Consider the following 7645-nt stretch of genomic DNA (forward strand, 5'->3'; position numbering starts at 1 on the left):
GTTCCTCCTTTTTAAACTGTCACCGCTCTGTGTTCCTGCTTTTTAATCTGTCACCGCTCTGTGTTCCTGCTTTTTAAACTGTCACCACTCTGTGTTCCTGCTTTTTAAACTGTCACCGGACTGTGTTCCTGCTTTTTAATCTGTCACCGCTCCGTGTTCCTGCTTTTTATTCTGTCACCGCTCTGTGTTGCTGCACTTTAAACAGTCGCCGCTCTGTTTTCCTGCTTTTTGATCTGTAAACGCTCTGTTTTCCTGCTCTATAAACTGTCACCGCTCTGTGTTCCTGCTTTTTAAACTGTCACCCCTTTGTGTTCCTGCTCTTTAAACTGTCGCCACTCTGTGTTCCTGCTTTTTATACTCTCACCGCTCTATGTTCCTGCATTATAAACTGTCACCGCTCTGTGTTCCTGCTCTTTAAATTGTCGCCGTTCTGTGTTCCTGCTTTTTAAACTGTCACCGCTCTGTGTTCCTGCTTTTCAAACTGTCACCGCTCTGTGATCCTGCTTTTTAAATTGTCACCGCTCTGTTTCCCTGCTCTTTAAACTGTCACCGCTCTGTGTTCCTGCTTTTTAAACTGTCACCGCTCTGTGATCCTGCTTTTTAAATTGTCACCGCTCTGTTTCCCTGCTCTTTAAACTGTCACCGCTCTGTGTTCCTGCTTTTTAAACTGTCACCGCTCTGTGTTCCTGCTTTTTAAACTGTCTCCGCTCTGTGTTCCTGCTTTTTAAACTGTCACCCCTATGTGTTCCTGCTTTTTAAACTGTCACCCCTCTGTGTTCCTGCTTTTTAAACTGTCGCCGCTCTGTGTTCCTGCTTTTTAAACTGTCGCCACTCTGTGTTCCTGCTTTTTATACTCTCACCGCTCTGTGTTCCTGCTTTTTAAATTGTCGCCGTTCTGTGTTCCTGCTTTTTAAATTGTCGCCGTTCTGAGTTCCTGCTTTTTAAACTGTCACCGCTCTGTGTTCCTGCTTTTTAAATTGTCGCCGTTCTGAGTTCCTGCTTTTTAAATTGTCGCCGTTCTGAGTTCCTGCATTATAAACTGTCACCGCTCTGTGTTCCTGCTTTTTAAATTGTCGCCGTTCTGAGTTCCTGCTTTTTTAACTGTCACCGCTCTGTGATCCTGCTTTTTAAATTGTCACCGCTCTGTGTCCCTGCTCTTTAAACTGTCACCGCTCTGTGTTCCTGCTTTTTTAACTGTCACCGCTCTGTGATCCTGCTTTTTAAACTGTCACCGCTCTGTGTTCCTCCTTTTTAAACTGTCACCGCTCTGTGATCCTGCTTTTTAAACTGTCACCGCTCTGTGTTCCTGCTTTTTTAACTGTCACCGCTCTGTGATCCTGCTTTTTAAACTGTCACCGCTCTGTGTTCCTGCTTTTTTAACTGTCACCGCTCTGTGATCCTGCTTTTTAAATTGTCACCGCTCTGTGTTCCTGCTTTTTAAACTGTCACCGCTCTGTGTTCCTGCTTTTTTAACTGTCACCGCTCTGTGTTCCTGCTTTTTTAACTGTCACCGCTCTGTGATCCTGCTTTTTAAATTGTCACCGCTCTGTGTTCCTGCTTTTTAAACTGTCACCGCTCTGTGTTCCTGCTTTTTTAACTGTCACCGCTCTGTGATCCTGCTTTTTAAACTGTCACCGCTCTGTGTTCCTGCTTTTTTAACTGTCACCGTTCTGTGATCCTGCTTTTTAAATTGTCACCGCTCTGTGTTCCTGCTTTTTAAACTGTCACCGCTCTGTGTTCCTGCTTTTTTAACTGTCACCGCTCTGTGATCCTGCTTTTTAAACTGTCACCGCTCCGTGTTCCTGCTTTTTAAACTGTCACCGCTCTGTGTTCCTGCTTTTTTAACTGTCACCGCTCTGTGTTCCTGCTTTTTAATCTGTCACCGCTCTGTGTTCCTGCTTTTTAAACTGTCACTGCTCTGTGTTCCTGCTTTTTAAACTGTCACCCCTCTGTGTTCCTGCTCTTTAAACTGTCACCGCTCTGTGTTCCTGCTTTTTAAACTGTCACCGCTCTGTGTTCCTGCTTTTTAAACTGGCAGCACTCTGTGTTGCCGCTTTTTATCTGTCACCGCTCTGTGTTCCTGCTTTTTAAACTTTCACCGCTCTGTGTTCTTGCATTTTAATCTGTAAACGCTGTGTTCCTGCGCTTTAAACTGTCCCCGCTCTGTGTTCCCGCTCTGTAAACTGTCACAGCTCTGTGTTCCTGCTCTTTTAAGTGTTGCCGCTCTGTTTTCCTTCTATTTAAACTATCACCGCACTGCGTTACTGCTTTTTAATCTGTCACCGCTCAGTGTTACCGCTCTGTAAACTGTCACCGCTCTGTGTTCCTGCGCTTTAAACTGTCACCGCTCTGTGTTCCCGCTCTGTAAACTGTCACCGCTCTGTGTTCCTGCTTTTTAAACTGTCACCGCTCTGTGTTACTCCTCTTTAAAATGTTGCCGCTCTGTGTTCCTACTTTTTAAACAGTTGCCTCTCTGTGTTCCTGCTTTTTAATCCATAAACGCTCTGTGTTCATGCTCTTTAAACTGACACTGCTCTGTGATCCTGCTTTTTAAACTGTCACCGCTGTGTGTTCCTGCTTTTTAAACTGTCACCGCTCTGTGTTCCTGCTTTTTAAACTGTCACAGCGCTGTGTTCCTGCTTTTTAATCTGTCACCGCTCTGTGTTCCTGCTTTTTAAACTGTCGCCGCTCTGAGTTCCTGCTTTCTAAACTTTCACCGCTCTGTGTTCCTGCTTTTTAAACTGTCACCGCTGTGTGTTCCTGCTTTTTAATCTGTCACCGCTCTGTGTTCCTGCACTTTAAACTGTCACCGCTGTGTGTTCCTGCTTTTTAAACTGTCACCGCTCTGTGTTGCTGCTTTTTAACCTGTCACCGCTCTGTGTTCGTCCTTCTTAAACTTACACCGCTCTGTGTTCCTGCTTTTTAAACAGTTGTCGCTCTATGTTTCTGATCCATAAACTGTCACCGCTCTGTGTTCCTGCTGTTAAACTGTCACCGCTCTGTGTTCCTGCTGTTAAACTGTCACTGCTCTGTGTTCGTCCTTCTTCAACTTACACCGCTCTGTGTTCCTGCTTTTTAAACTGTCACTGCTCTGTGTTCCTGCTTTCTAGTCTGTCGCTACTCTGTGCTCCTGCTCCTGAAACTGTCACCGTTCTGTTTACCTGCTCTTTAAACTGTGATCTTTCTGTGTTCCCGCGCTTGAAACTGTCACCGCTCTGTGTTCCTGCTCTTTAAAATGTCACCGCTCTGTGCTCCTGCTTTTTAAACTGTCACCGCTCTGTGCTCCTGCTTTTTAAACTGTCACTGCTCTGCGTTCCTGCTTTTTGAAGTGTCACCGTTCTGTGTTCCCGCTTTTTAAACTGTCACCGCTGTGTTCCTGCTCTTTTTACTGTCGCCGCTCTATGTTTCTGCTATTAAAACTATCACCGCTCTGCGTTCCTGCTTTTTAAACTCTCACTGCTCTGTGTTCCTGCTTTTTAAACTGTCACCGCTCTGTGTTCCTGCTTTTTAAACTGTCACCGCTCTGTGTTCCTGCTTTTTAAACTGTCCCCGCTCTGTGTTCCTGCTTTTTAAACAGGTGTCGCTCTATGTTCCCGATCCATAAACTGTCACCGCTCTGTGTTCCTGCTTTTTAAACTGTCACCGCTCTGTGTTCCTGCTTTTTAAACTGTCACCGCTCTCTGTACCTGTTTTTAATCTGTAAACACTCTATATTCCTGCTTTTTAAACTGTCACCGCTCTGTATACCTGTTTTTAATCTGTAAACACTCTATATTCCTGCTTCTTAAACTTACACCGCTCTGTGTTCCCGCTCTTGAAACTGTAACCGCACTGTGTTCCTGCTTTTTGGACTGTCGCTACTCTGTGCTCCTGCTCTTGAAACTGTCACCGGTCTGTTTTCCTGCTCTTTAAACTGTGAACTTTCTGTGTTCCCGCGCTTGAAACTGTCACCGCTCTGTGTTCCTGCTTTTTAAACTGTCACCGCTCTGTGTCCGTCCTTCTTAAACTTACACCGCTCTGTGTTCCTGCTTTTCAAACTGTCACCGCTCTATGTTCCCGCTCTTGAAACTGTCACCGCTCTGTGTTCCTGCATTTTAAACTGTCACCGCCCTGTGTTCCTGCTTTTTAGACTGTCGCTGCTCTGTGCTCCTGCTCTTGAATCTGTCACCGTTCTGTTTACCTGCTCTTTAAACTGTGAACTTTCTGTGTTCCCGCACTTGAAACTGTCACCGCTCTGTGTTCCTGCTTTTTAAATTGTCACCGCTCTGTGTTACTGCTTTGTAAACTGTCACCGCCCTGTGTTCCTGCTTTTTAGACTGTCGCTGCTCTGTGCTCCTGCTCTTGAATCTGTCACCGTTCTGTTTACCTGCTCTTTAAACTGTGAACTTTCTGTGTTCCCGCACTTGAAACTGTCACCGCTCTGTGTTCCTGCTTTTTAAAATGTCACCACTCTGTGTTCCTGCTTTTTAAACTGTGAACATTCTGTGTTCCTGCTTTTTGAACTATCACCAATCTGTGTTCCTGCTTTTTAAACTGTCACCGCTCTGTGTTCCTGCTTTTTGAAATGTCACTGCTCTGTGTTCCTGCTTTTTAAAGTGTCACCGTTATGTGTTCCCGCTTTTTAAACTGTCACCGCTGTGTTCCTGCTCATTTAACTGTCGCCGCTCTATGTTTCTACTATTAAAATTATCACCGCTCTGCGTTCCTGCTTTTTAAACTCTCACCGCTCTGTTCTCCTGCTTTTCAAACAGTCACCGCTCTGTGTTCCTGTTTTGTAAACTGTCACCGCTCTGTGTTCCTGCTTATAAACTGTAGTCACTCTGTGTTCCTGCTTTTTAAACTGTCACCGCTATGTGTTCCTGCTTTTTAAACTGTCACCGCTATGAGTTCCTGCTTTTAAAACTGTCACCGCTCGGTGTTCCTGCTTTTTAAACTGTCACCGCTCTGTGTTCCTGCTTTTTAAACTGTCACCGCTCTGTGTTCCTGCTTTTTAAACAGGTGTCGTTCTATGTTCCAGATCCATTACCTGTCACCGCTCTGTGTTGCTGCTTTTTAAACTGTCACCGCTCTGTGTTCGTCCTTATAAAACTTACACCCCTCTGTGTTCCCGCTCTTGAAACTGTCACCGCACTGTGTTCCTGCTGTTTAGACTGTCGCTACTCTGTGCTCCTGCTCTTGAAACTGTCACCGGTCTGTTTACCTGCTCTTTAAACTGTGAACTTTCTGTGTTCCCGCGCTTGAAACTGTCACCGCTCTGTGTTCCTGCTTTTTAAACTGTCACCGCTCTGTGTTCCTCCTTATAAACAGTAGTCACTCTGCGTTGCTGCTTTTTAAACTGTCATCGCTCTGTGTTCGTCCTTCTTAAACTTACACCGCTCTGTGTTCCTGCTTTTTAAACTGTCAATGCTCTATGTTCCCGCTCTTGAAACTGTCACCGCTCTGTGTTCCTGCATTTTAAACTGTCGCCGCTCTGTATTCCTGCTTTTTAAACTGTCACCGCTCAGTGTTCCTGCTTTTTAGACTGTCGCTGCTCTGTACTCCTGCCCATGAAGCTTTCACCGGTCTGTTTACCTGCTTTTTAAACTGTGAACTTTCTGTGTTCCCGCGCTTGAAACTGTCACTGCTCTGCGTTCCTGCTTTTTAAACTGTCACCGCTCTGTGTTCCTGCTTTTTAAACTGTCACCGCTCTGTGTTCCTGCTTTTTAACCTGTCACCGCTCTGTGTTCCTGCTTTTTAAACAGGTGTCGCTCTATGTTCCTGATCCATAAACTGTCACCGCTCTGTGTTCCTGCTTTTTAAACTGTGAACATTCTGTGTTCCTGCTTTTTGAACTATCACCAATCTGTGTTCCTGCTTTTTAAACTGTCACCGCTCCGTGTTCCTGCTTTTTAAACTGTCACCGCTCTGTGTTCCTGCTTTTTGAAATGTCACTGCTCTGTGTTCCTGCTTTTTAAAGTGTCACCGTTCCGTGTTCCCGCTTTTTAAACTGTCACCGCTGTGTTCCTGCTCTTTTAACTGTCGCCGCTCTGTGTTTCTGCTATTAAAATTATCACCGCTCTGCGTTCCTGCTTTTTAAACTCTCACCGCTCTGTGTTACTGCTTTTTAAACTGCCACCGCTCTGTGTACCTGTTTTTAATCGGTAAACACTCTATGTTCCTGCTTTTTAAACTGTCACCGCTCTATCTTCCTGCTTTTTAAACTGTCAGCGCTCTGCGTTCCTGCTTTTTAAACTGTCACCGCTGTGTTCCTGCTCTTTTAACTGTCGCCGCTCTGTGTTTCTGCTATTAAAACTATCACTGCTCTGCGTTCCTGCTTTTTAATCTCTCACCGCTCTATGTTCCTGCTTTTTAATCTCTCACCGCTCTGTGTTCCTGCTTTTTAATCTCTCACCGCTCTGTGTTCCTGCTTTTTAAACTGTCACCGCTCTGTGTTCCTGCTTTTTAAACTGTCACCGCTCTGTGTTCCTGCTCTTTAAACTGTCACCGCTCTGTGTTCCTGCTTTTTAAACTGTCACCGCTCTGTGTTCCTGCTTTTTAAACTGTCACCGCTCTGTGTTCCTGCTTTTTAAACTGTCACCGCTCTGTGTTCCTGCTTTTTAAACTGTCGCCACTCTGTGTTCCCGCTTTTAAAACTGTCACCGCTCTGTGTTCCTGCTTTTTAAACTGTCAGCACTCTGTGTTCCCGCTTTTTAAACTGTCACCGCTCTGTGTTCCTGCTTTTTAAACTTACACCGCTCTGTGTTCCTGCTTTTTAAAAAGTCACCGCTCTGTGTTCCTGCTTTCTAAACTGTCACCGCTCTTTGTTCCTGCTTTTTAAACTGTCACCGTTCTGTGTTCCTGCTTTTTAAACTGTCACCGCTCTGTGTTCCTGCTTTTTAGACTGTCGCCACTCTGTGTTCCCGCTTTTAAAACTGTCACCGCTCTGTGTTCCTGCTTTTTAAACTGTCAGCAGTCTGTGTTCCTGCTTTTTAAACTTACACCGCGCTGTGTTCTTGCATTTTAATCTGTAAACGTTGCGTTCCTGCGCTTTAAACTGTCCCCGCTCTGTGTTCCCGCTCTGTAAACTGTCACAGCTCTGTGTTCCTGCTCTTTTAAGCGTTGCCGATCTGTGTTCCTTCTATTTAAACTATCACCGCTCTGCATTACTGCTTTTTAATCTGTCACCGCTCAGTGTTACCGCTCTGTAAACTGTCACCGCTCAGTGTTCCTGCTTTTTAAACTGTCACCGCTCTGTGTTACTCCTCTTTAAAATGTTGCCGCTCTGTGTTCCTACTTTTTAAACAGTTGCCTCTCTGTGTTCCTGCTTTTTAGTCTGTCGCCACTCTGTGTTCCCGCTTTTAAAACTGTCACCGCTCTGTGTTCCTGCTTTTTAAACTGTCAGCACTCTGTGTTCCCGCTTTTTAAACTGTCACCGCTCTGTGTTCCTGCTTTTTAAACTGTCATCGCTCTGTGTTCCTGCTTTTTAAACTGTCTTCGCTCTGTGATCCTGCTTTTTAAACTGTCACCGCTCTGTGTTCCTGCTTTTTAAACTGTCACCGCTCTGTGTTCCTGCTTTTTAAACTGTCATCGCTCTGTGATCCTGCTTTTTAAACTGTCACCGCTCTGTGTTTCTGCTTTTTAAACTGTCACCGCTCTGTGTTCCTGC

Source organism: Mustelus asterias, unplaced genomic scaffold (assembly GCF_964213995.1).
Source record: "Mustelus asterias unplaced genomic scaffold, sMusAst1.hap1.1 HAP1_SCAFFOLD_64, whole genome shotgun sequence".
NCBI lineage: Eukaryota > Metazoa > Chordata > Chondrichthyes > Carcharhiniformes > Triakidae > Mustelus > Mustelus asterias.